This window comes from Stylophora pistillata, chromosome 2, assembly GCF_964205215.1.
Source record: "Stylophora pistillata chromosome 2, jaStyPist1.2, whole genome shotgun sequence".
Classification (NCBI taxonomy): Eukaryota; Metazoa; Cnidaria; class Anthozoa; order Scleractinia; family Pocilloporidae; genus Stylophora; species Stylophora pistillata.
Window position 1 is genome coordinate 27,864,152 of NC_142520.1, and position 11,674 is coordinate 27,875,825.

At 39.3% G+C, this 11,674-nt stretch overlaps 2 pseudogenes across 3 annotated transcripts; one reads left to right on the plus strand and one right to left on the minus strand.

Moving 5' to 3' along the window:
- Positions 1-1,092: 1,092 nt before the first annotated feature.
- On the minus strand, positions 1,093-5,527 carry LOC148738152 (cyclic GMP-AMP synthase-like receptor 3 pseudogene; annotated as a pseudogene). Of its 2 annotated transcripts, none has more exons than XR_015997250.1 (2): positions 5,410-5,527; positions 1,093-3,058 (listed from the first exon to the last, which is right to left on the minus strand). The product of XR_015997250.1 is annotated as a cyclic GMP-AMP synthase-like receptor 3 pseudogene, transcript variant X2 (transcript). The 2 variants fall into 2 exon arrangements; XR_015997249.1 differs by lacking the exon at positions 5,410-5,527 and adding an exon at positions 3,985-4,004.
- Positions 5,528-7,138: 1,611 nt separating this feature from the next.
- LOC111346672 (cyclic GMP-AMP synthase-like receptor 3 pseudogene) lies at positions 7,139-10,950 on the plus strand (annotated as a pseudogene). Its single transcript, XR_015997032.1, has 2 exons — positions 7,139-7,292; positions 9,159-10,950. The product of XR_015997032.1 is annotated as a cyclic GMP-AMP synthase-like receptor 3 pseudogene (transcript).
- The last annotated feature ends 724 nt before the right edge of the window (positions 10,951-11,674 follow it).

Below are 11,674 nucleotides of genomic sequence, written 5' to 3' on the forward strand. Positions count from 1 at the left end.
CTGTGGAGATTTCTCAGTACGCCATATATTTCTCAGTTCTATCATCAACTTTTCTTCTCGCAGCTTCGAAGTAAACAAACTGCTCGCCCCGGGTTCTTACATTGACAGCGCGACAACCCTTGGGACGAAAGGCGCCCAGCATCTTATAGCCTTAGGGTAGGTGCCTTGTGACTCACTTTCTGCATTAGTTAATAGGCCTGCATAATTTAACCAGCTGGGGTTACCAAAGGACCTTTCTCGCTTATATATCATAGAAGCTCACAGGTCTCTCCATTTTTCAAGAACTGTCAGGTCAGACCATCTTGTATGTAAGGGAAACGGAAGAAGTTCTAAGAACTGATTTTAATTTTTCTTCTGACTGCTCCTTTGCTTCGAGTATGGTCGGTGACTTATGAAGATCCTGGCTTTATTTTTCATTCACCGCAGACAATAATTTGCTTTATCAAACACAAACGCAAGGACTTTGACAGATGTACACAATTACACTTCATAAAACCCAGAGGAAAAGAAACAACTAACAATGTAGGGCCCTGAAAGGCACTCAGTTACATTCTTGGTTTTCTAAGAAAGATGAAAAAACGTACTTAATTCTCCAGATTTCAATTTTAAGCTTCAGATAATGCTACTGAATCAATGCTTGTGGGCAAAAACTTTTGGGAAACCCAGTTTGCAACGCAAATATGTTCATGATAAGTTATTTCAGTTTTGAAAATTACCGAAAAAGGGGAAAGGGGACTAGAATTGTAATATGATTATAAACCAAAAAGAAGGTAATAACCATGTTAAATTTTTGAACGATTGTTTCTCACTTATTGGGATTTTAATGAACACTCAATAAACCAATTATGTTAAACCTGCACGTTTTTTTTACTTTGTTTCTTGAGACTATATTTATGACATACTGCAACTGAGGAGTGAAGGTAATCCTGGATTGCTGCGTATTTTGCGCTACTTCGCTTTGTGATTGGCCCAGAAAACTCGCGCCATCCTCGTGACCAATCAGATGCAGGACTTAAACCAATCGTGGCTTAATCACTCTCATTTTCCCGCGCTTTGAGCGGTAACTTGTTTCCACTTTGAGTTCTCATTGGCTAATGATAATATAAACCTTTATTCTGATTGATGGCTGGGATTATTTTGGTTTCGATCGGGTTTTCCACACCTAACTGAAAACTGCCCTAATGTGGTAATTACTTGCAACCGAGTAACTATTGAAAAATGCAAACTTGTTTAGGCAATAGTTTTGGGTTGTAATAGCTGCTTTGTAGTTGGATACTTGCAGCAGTTGTTAAAGTTCAGTCATTATCTTTTTGTTCGACTTTGATACTCTCCTACAAATAGCTGGCGCAGGGATTTATAATTTAATAATAATTTTATTATTTCTATAGCGCAAAATTCATTAGATATATGATCTAACGCGCTTACTGGGTTTTGGTGGGGAGGAGGGAGGAAGGTCACTCATGCTTGACCCAACGAGGTCTTGTGTCGTTTCAGGGTTTACAATATTCGCTAGTTAAAGAAAGGGGTACCGTCCTGGAGTAGAAACCTGAAACAAGGATTGTTATGACTTATTTTAGTGACCCTTTTGCACTTGAAAGGAAGACCATGCGCTCTGGCGGTATGTATTAATCGTTCTCGCTAGCTCGCCATCGAGAACTTAACTGCGAAAAAAAGCGAGAGAGACACAGAAAGATAGGCAAAACCTCCAACAGCTGAATATAGGACGAGCATGCATTGACTTCTAAAGAGCAAATTCAAAGAAGAGAATCCATGTAACATAACTGAAAATTTCCCATTATTACTAAACGAATTGATCGACTGGCAACCACAGTCAACATCCTTCAAAGATCTTGTAAAATAAACGTCTTGGGGAAGAGAAACTTACAACTGAATAATTAGCTAAGCATGCTGATTTAGCAGATTTTCCGAGCATTTTTTGATGAACTCAAGAAATATCAACACAAAATACACCAAAACTAAGTCAATATCCAGTTCATTTTTAGAGTCCTTTAAGCTATTCAAGTATTTTGTTTCGCTCTACTTCGCTGTTGAGAATTCGTTTCAAACGACACGCCATTTGCTCAACAACCACCGGGTTGCGGATCTCATCCAAGAGATTTACTTCAGGAAGCCAGTAATTTGGCAGGTTTTTTTTCTGCAGAAAAGCTTGCAATGCAGCCAAGAACCCGACAAAGTGTTCCCCCAATGAATTTGTTCCATTCCAGTTGGAAGGCTTCTCTTTGATGTAGTGCATGAAGGCCGTCTTCAGGTAGTAAGATGCTAGTTGTCCAAGGGATGTTCTCTCCCTATGGACGATGGCCTTCACAATCCTCAAGAGCTCGTGTCTGCAGCCATGATCATCTTTATCCATGCACTTCAGTAGCTGTTTTTCTTCGAGTGAAAATGACCGTCTCCAGAGGCGATTGTCCCTGGTGTGTCGTTTTGGCACGAAGTATTCATTGGTCCCAATTTGAAAGCAAGGGACAAGATCAGCCGACAAAAGCTTCTGCCTGGTTCCTTCACAGAAGATATCCAGCTGAACAGAAGGCCCATGTTGACGTACAACGAAATCGAGGTAGGACCCTGGCAACTTACCTCGTAGGTCTGTAACTGCTCGATAAACAAGACTGTAGAACCAGCCCTCGCGAAGTCGTTCGGGGATTATGTACCCCTCTGAACTAACATACTTGGTAAGTTTAGAGTCCACGGTCGCTTTGAGTCGCACATAGTCTGGAAGGTCTGTTTCTTCCTTCATTACCTCAGGATTGCCCCAAAACCAAGGCTTCGTCGTCTTCAATACTACCATGACATCTACTTCATCGGCAGCTTCAGTTTTCAGTCTCTCGTAAACGCTGCCGGTATACTGCAAATTCAGTATCGGAAGCTCGGATTTCTGTCGACAGTACTCCATGATCTGGTCTTCAATGTAATCTTTTACCAACTTTCTGGTGCGAGACATGTCTTCCTCAGAAATCTTCACATGCCTCACAGAGTAAGCTCGAAGTTTCCTTGTTAAGGTATCGTCTTGTACCAACCAATCCCAAAGCCACATGGTTATCTAAAGCACAGAAAGAGTATAAATAAGCGATTACTCCATGAACGCGCGCTAGACCTCTGTGAAATGGCCCACGAATCACTTTGCACCAAATTAGTTATAACCAATATTATCTTCAACACATAAAATGGAAAATCATTTTGAAATTTTCGATATAATTTAGGACGCTTTCTAACTTTCTCGACTCAGCTATAATTGAAAATGTTTCAAAAACTGGTACTCGAATTCGAAGGCTACGCAATTTTCGAACATAACAAAAAGACGTGATGATGATATGTGCATCGCCTACGAGACAGAGCTCAATCCAAAACGGAACAATATTTATAAAACCGGACCTGACTTTTTACCCGAACCACTATAATTTGAAATCTGAGAAACGTTATGGGCCATCAGGTACACCCTTTCCGAAACATGCATTTAATGTTGTTTGCTCCAGCCCATTGGCAAGCACAACTGCATTGTTATTTGATGTGCAAATACATTGCCGTAAAGCGAGCAAGGGTAGCTTCAGTTAAATATGCTAAACTAAACTGCTCCCTTGTGGCATAGAAAACAAAAAAAGGATCTATCTGACGTTTTTGAAATTAAATCCAATCACAAGGCGTGGTACTCTTACACCTGTGGGGCTGTGTAAGAGGGGGAACAATTAACATAGCTGGGGAACAATTAACATAGCTGCTTGTCTGAACTCCACGGATGCGCAATCTCAAAGGTAAACACTGCGCGAAGGAACTGCCTTCGATTCTCCACTGTAAGAAGATCTAACTTAGACTGTATTATTTGAGAACACATGTTCCTATTAGTTCTTAATATTGAACGCATGACTCAGTTGATTTAGTAAGAGCTCTATTTTTTAAGACGTTTTTTAGAACAATGTTTATAACAAAAGAATATCCTTACATAGAAAATTCGATATGCAGTTAAACAACCTTAAGTTTTGGTAGACTCCTTTGCAGATGCATATACTTGTGGATTATGGGGCGCCAAATGTATTTTTATTATTTAGAGTGGTTATTTGTATATAACCAAAACAAGTATGGTTATATGTAAATAACCACATTGCAGTTTGGTTATTTATAAATAACCAAAACGAGACATTGGTTATTTAGCAAATAACCAAAACATGAATGTGGTTATTTGCTAAATCACCAAAATTGCAAAGTGGTTATTTGCTAAATAACCAAAACTGAAAATTGGTTATTTGCTAAATAACCAAAACTGAAAATTGGTTATTTGCTAAATAACCAAAACTGAAAATTGGTTATGTGCTAAATAACCAAAACCGGAAATTGGTTATTTGTAAATAACCAAAACTGAAAATTGGTTATTTGCTAAATAACCAAAATCATGGAAAATTGGTTATTTAGCGCAAAGAAGGTTATTTACCTAATTTGATATGGAGACGTAACAACCACGTGGCCTGTTTTCCCGCTCATTTCCCGCTCATTTGCTACAATGAGTTAACTGCCTCCCGGTTAGCTCAATGGATAGAGCACTGGACTGTTGTGCGGGAGGTCGAGGGTTCGAGCCCCGGCCGGACCAACACTCAACGTCGATCTCTCTCAACAGATTGCTGCTCCTTACGACATTATATACCCTTGTACGGTGAACGTTTATATCTAGTTGGACGCTAAGGAAATTAAAAACTCTTCTCTCTAAACTAAATCTCCTTTAACACCCGAAAACAAAATTTCGAAAAGTGTTAAGGTTCTATCTGATTATTTTCGTTTTTACAAAAAAAAGTAATAGTTCCACAGGTTCATCGGTCTGCTGATCTACAGTTAAGTAACAACCGTATTTAAGGAGCCTTCCCTGGATAGGTTTTATGTATCCCCTAACTATACTGTGTTGCTGCCGACTTTGACCTCGATGCAACATGTTGCGATATCAAACGTTGAATTCAAGTTATCTCTCATTTACCAAATGTCGTCTCAAATGAAATCTAGTGTACAAAGCATAGATACTCGTGAACTTCGCCTATTTAACCCGATAAAAGCTTATAAAAGCTTAATTTCTTTCATAAAAACAGATCTGAAATGTGCAGTTGAATCCATATCTATTTAAGACAGTGTTTTCTTAATTCAAGCGATAGCCGTGTTTCAACAGAAATACAGATGTAAATTTTCGTCAGAGGACCCTTTGTCTCTGTGAAATTCAGATTATCATATAGAAATAGTATGTTTCAAATGATGGTGTCAAGGATAGTTCTATTCTCCCAAAAGACAATGAATTTTAATTCAGCAACACACAACCATGTCGCTGAACAAGCCGCATAGTTGGCGTGAACGTTTTCGTTGAGAAATGCTTCAGATGAAATTCCAATTAGCGTTGAAAATAGATACTCAATGACTTACCTGACTATCGAAAGAGTTAAATGTTGATTAAATAAAACCGAGAAGACGAAAACCGTCAAATAGAACTTGTAAATGATTCAAGACTTGTTTTTGAATGAAGACCAGCTCGATGGCTTTGTAACCTCTCGATTTTACCTGTAAGCACTTCCGGTTTTTTTAATTCTAAATGTTCATTGGAACTGCGAGTTTTGTCTTTCAACGGTAAACAAAGAACGATGTTGATCTTGATTAAACAATAGGCGAGTAACAAAACTCGTGCATGTCTTTGAGCACAAAGTAGATGATGATGATGATGAACATTTATTTAAGTGTCATAAAAATTCTAGTAGAGGACAGTACTAAAACAAACGACGGCAACGAGTTGGCGAGACAAAAGAATTGAACAATAACTCAGCAGGTTCATTTTAAACTTTGCACATTTCCTGACCATCCTATGCAAAATTCGCCTAATTTAGTACAGTCTAGGAACGGCAACCCTGACGGCAAATAAACCTGCTGAAACCTTCTTATTATTTCGATCAGCAGAATGATTTATCAAGTTATGTCTTCGAAAAGAAGCTTTTCAGAATCCATAGTTACACGATAATTTTACGTCTGTGATAATCCCGACAGTGGTACCATCAGAAAAAAAAAATAAATAAAAAACTGCAATACTGTTCATTATTTTTTTAGCTGTCACGTGCACGAACTCATTCCTTTGTTGTTTTGTCCTCGCATCCCTGATGAATTTTAACACACGATTCGATTTCAGATTTATTCATCGATCTTCATCTCTTTTAAGCCCTATTCTTTTTGTTTTTAACTAATAAGGAAGGCAATATAACCGTGAACCGAAATGTTCTTCCGAAACCAAAGTGTGATATTTTTGTTTTTGTCTGTGCATCTTTTCGTGACCTTTTCCCGCTATATATACGGCTTTAGCGTATGACAAAATGTGTCTTTAATAGGAATTCTAGGATAATGAAACAGTCATGTTCAGCAAAAGAAGGGAATTATAAGTTACCAAGGTTAATACATGTTTTTCAATCACATAAGCTGGCTTGCGCGGTCTTTTTATCATTATTGTTGTTATTTTAGATTAAAAAATATTTCAAGGCTAGTATTTGATCGAATGAGCAGTACAATCTCACCAGCTGCTTGACTTTGTAACCACTCAAGTTTGCTAGCGAGCCCATCCGGTTTTCTTGGAAAGTTCATAAATTCTGAATAATCCACCGGAACTGCACCTTTAGCGTAACGAAGGGGCTTCTGAAAATGATCAATTTTATTCTAAATGATTGACTTCCAATCAATGGGTGACAAACGAAAAATCATGAAAGCAGGCTTTTGATAAAAGCACGAGAACGACAGCAACAAGCTACGTGGCGATAGAAAAGTGTTACCACATTAAACAATAGCTTAACACCGTCCTATGCAAAACAGCAACGTGAAGTCACTTAAGATAGTGCGGTTTGAGAACGGGAACCCTGACAGGAAATATATTTTGTTTCTTACATCGAACTTCTCTGCAGCATTCCCGTTATCTTGGGAGAATTGACGCCGTTAGCGCCGAGCCATTTGCAGAGTGCTTAGGAAAATTAAAAGAAAAAATCAGTTTTAAGCAGTGTCCTCTAAAGCGACCGGTACCTTCGCTGTAAATCCATAATTCCCCAAGATACCCCAGAAATACTAGCCAGAGGTTTCTACTTTCACAAGCGTAGACAATTTTCTGAGAACCACCTGACTTTTCTGAGAAAAGCGGAAGTAAACTCTTATTGGCTAAGCTTACCTTCGAGGTCGCACTTTGATCAACACATTTAATATGATATTCTTACCAAGTCTTTGAATATCCTCCTCGCTTTGTACGAGAAAAACCTTCGCGATTTTCCCCTAGAGAGCATCAGGTAGGTAATGTGGTATCATTATGTGGTAACGTGGTAATGTGGATCATGTCAAGTGGCAACGTCTGTCGATTCTTTGTCGAACAACGAAATTAGTATGATGAATGAAGTCATGTCATGGCTATCTTTTGTTATCAAAAGGAACAGCGTTCTTTCCTTTCTTTTTACCTTTACATAGAATTGGCGGTTTTGAAGGATGGAAATTCATCTTTTTTTAAAATATCGGAAGAGGCTGCAATCTTATACTGCTATTTTTAGAGTTTTGATAACCGTACTAGATTCAATGCCCCCCGACACAGATTGCAGGGCCGCCATTGTTGATTTTAATCCAAACTCTCGTATTGTTTGGTAAATCGCTCTTATTTTATGTAGTGGCATTTTAATATTAGTGGTGAAAACAGAGCGAGCAGAAGTTGTAGCATGAACATATTCTAACTCTTTTATGATGTCAAAGGGTATGTCGAGAAGTGAGCGCTCCTTCGCAAGCTCACACGGCTGTATTTAATACAAATGTTCACCTAGAAAGTCGATGTTTGCATATTCTTCACTGGACAAGCTTTTGTTTCCCTTCGCCACCGACCAATCCAAAACACAAGCTTCTTCAGAGGGAATGCAAGTCAGTTCGATCGAAGGTTGTTTCGATCGAAGGTCGTTTCGATCGATGAAGTCGATTCGATCGAAGACAAGAGTCAGTTCGATCGAAGACTGTAACTATTGCTTAAGTGTATTGAACTTACTGTTTATCAAATCTGTTCAAAAATATTTCCTGATACAGTTATCTCGCTTTGCTCCTCAAATTCGGCTTTTAATTTGCTTGAATAGAAAACAGACACGACCATTCTTTATGTTCCAAGCGCATTTGGAAAAATGATGGAAAATATTTGCTCATGGTTCGCATCATGGTTCTTCAAATTTTATTCTTTGTTAGCTCGCAAGAAGCTCGGAAGATATCGCTTCTTTTCCTTGAATCGCTGCTACATATACTACTATCATTTACTCCTCGATCGAACTGACTCTTGTCTTTGATTGAACTGACCTTTGGTTTCGATCGAAACAAACTTCGATCGAACTGACTCGCTTCCTTCAAAGGCAACTTGGTCGATTGTTAAATTTACAATATACAATCCATTCATTTGATGTTCCAGTTACATATATTGACGCGCATAAATCGGTATTCAGGTTATCCTGAATCGATTACAGTGAAGTTAAGGCTTTTTTCTACCTTCATGCTTTATATCAGAGTACTAAACTTGGTCTCCACCGAGGCTAATGCCTTTTCCATTGAAAACGCGGTCTTTTTATGCTTTTTCGCCCATCCTCGAGCTCCGCCTTGGGGACTCGAAGCAAATACGTAGCCGACGGCGACGAGAACGCAGGGAAGCGTTTGAAGACTTTGTGTAATTCCAAGCTGTCCTATGCATCTTTTCTGATAGGGCAAATTCATATTGCTTCGGTAGAATATAGAAAACAGATATTTAAAGCTAACATTTCGTTTGACCCGGCTCATAAGTCGAACAGTTATGAACTGGAACTTACTGTTCTTCTTAATATAAATATTTTGTTATTTAATTTCTGTTGCATGTATTGAGGGCAATTAACTGCACAGAGTTTCGATATTGATATTTGCACATTACCACTATAGGAAGGGGGATCATGAAAATTATAAGTTACATTAAGAAGATACCTTTAAAATGCTACAGAGTCTTATTGCCGGAAGGACCAAATAAATTTTATTTTCACTTAACCAAAATCCTACAAATACTTCCCCCCTCTCCCAGTCTCTTAAGCACACTGACTTCACTCGTATGTACGCAGAGCACAAACAAACATTTGTTATGAACCATCAATATCGTTTTCTTTGCGTCTCAGATAATGGCCTTTGCCGAGGCAAGGAGAGGAGACGCCTCAAATTTGACGAGGAAACTTCGTGCTTTCTCTGTAAAGTATGTCAAAATTTCTGAGGGGAACATGGACTACTCCAGACGCTTGGTGAAAGACTACGTCGAAGATCAAATCATGGCATTCTGCAGACAGCACTCCTCTCTTCCAATACTAAAACTGGAGTATACCGGCAGTGTGTACGAGAGGCTGAAGACTGAAGCCGCCGATGAAGTAGATGTCATGGTGGTTTTGAAAACTACAAGGGGAGAGATCGAGGTCTTTGGATCCGGAATACCTGGGTATGTCCGCATCATGGCAAGAGAAGACTCGGCGTTCCGTAAGTATGCAAGTCGTGAAGGCTATATCGACCCTATCCGCCTTCGAGATGGTTGGTTCAACAGCCTCGTTAACCGAGCAGTGAATGATTTCAATGCTAAATCGCCATTCTCTGAGGTTCGTCTGGTTGTTCGTTACCACGGGCCAGCAATACAGCTGGACATTCTCAGGAAAGAAACTAACGACAAGCTTTTATCGGTTGATCTCGTTCCTTGTTTCCCAGTCGGGGAGAGCTGCTATGTTACCAAGCCTTACAAAGGGAGACATTCTGTGTCTAGTCCTGAGCTTCTGTGGAGGCAGTCTTTTTCATTACAGGAAAAGCAAGTCCTGGAGTACATGGACAGAGATCAGGGCTGTAGGCACGAGCTCCTCCGAATCGTGAAAACTTTGGTTAAGAGGCAGGCAACATCTTTACCGCTGGAGTCATACTACTTGAAGACCGCCTTCATGCACTATATAAAGGGAGGAGGTTTGCAGAACTGGGTCAGCGGAGACGCGCTGGGGAACCATTTCCTTGGATTTCTACGAGCACTACAGATTTATCTGGAGCGGAGAAATCTTCCACACTATTGGTTATCTGGTGTGAACCTCCTGGATGATATCAATCAAGTAGTTACCAGAAATATGGCATATCGTCTTCAAGCAATCCTCAATAGTGAGTCAGAAATGAATAATGTTCTTTCATAAGAAGACGGATAGATCATTTAAAACACTCCGGAATCTGCTCATTATATACATTGTAGTGCGTGTGATTTTGCTTCAGATAATATACAACTCATTACTGAGTCAATGCAGAAAATCGATACATATAGGACAACAAGACGATTTCCATGACGAAGAAGAACGTTGGTTGGTAAGTTTCTCTCGAAAAAATCAAACTTGTCTTTTAGTGAGGGATAATTCTCGGCTCGTTAAGGCTGTATTAGTAAAAAAAATGTTATGCGTGTTTTCTGGGCCCGTTTCCTATATGCCTTGCCAACTAAAAATATGGGACCGATTAGTTTGATGCAGTTTCCTTTCAAAAAATTCAACAGAACTTATGAAGAATAAAATTTCAACGACGGAAATTTACCTGTTTTGAATAAAACTAGCGTCATATCTGTCCACCTATCGGTATTCCTCGTTATTTTCCATCATTTTTGGCTACAATACAGAAACTTTTGTGCGGCCAGTGGACATTTCTTTACTTTCTTTGCTGGAAATAACGGTATCTAGCCCTTTAATTTCCTGGTGCTGTGGAATGGCTTGTTGTGGAAGTTTATAAAACCCGGTTTTAAAAATACAGCCTAATTTTATAGATTTCTTTTTATGGACAATGGGATTTCCATGCCCGTTGAAATCATGTGTCAAGTTACACGTTGAGATAGAAGTGATACAATTCATATTGGGGCTTTCATGACATACGTGATGGAAGGCAAGACAGAAATAAACTAATATAAAGCAAGTCGAGTGTCGTGGGTCAAAAGAAAAACGAAGGAGGGGAAATGGAGACAGGTGGAGGTCTCGCTTTCATTATTCCAGTTCAAGGATTCTTTCACTATTGTGTTTGATATGTCATATTTCAAAATGACTCTTTCTAAAAAAACAACGCCAATTACACGCACCATAGTTGTACGTATCATTTGCTCGCCAGCTTACAAATTTCTTAACGAGCGAGTCTGATTGCGTTCACTCCGCCCCCGCTCCCTCCCCCGGCGCTAGTTCTTTTCGCGTCAATCTAGTTTGATCATCTCCTTAACCTTGGCCTTTGTTAATTCTTTATTCTTTCTGACCCAATCGTTGGTGAAATCCTTTAGTCTCATCTCACTCAGCGTTCCTTCGAAATATAAATGTACTGGACTATATTGCCCTTTCCGGAATTCAACGGGAGACTGGGGCGGAACTTAACACGCGAAGCACCCTGGGGCTGTTTTTGGAGACGCGGGAATAGCCCGCGAATTTTAATCATGACAGAGTTATCGGTAGAAAAAGATAATATTAAGAGCCTGTTACTAAACGAAGATGATATTCCAGGTGCAAAACTAAATACACCTGTTGATCAATGTACCATTAACGTTCTAAAGCGATGGTTAAGCTGCCGTGGAGCGAAAGTTGGTGGCAAAAGAGAAGAACTTGTGATAAGGTATTTTAGCTTGATGTCAACACTGTTTGTTTAGTTATCTTTAAAC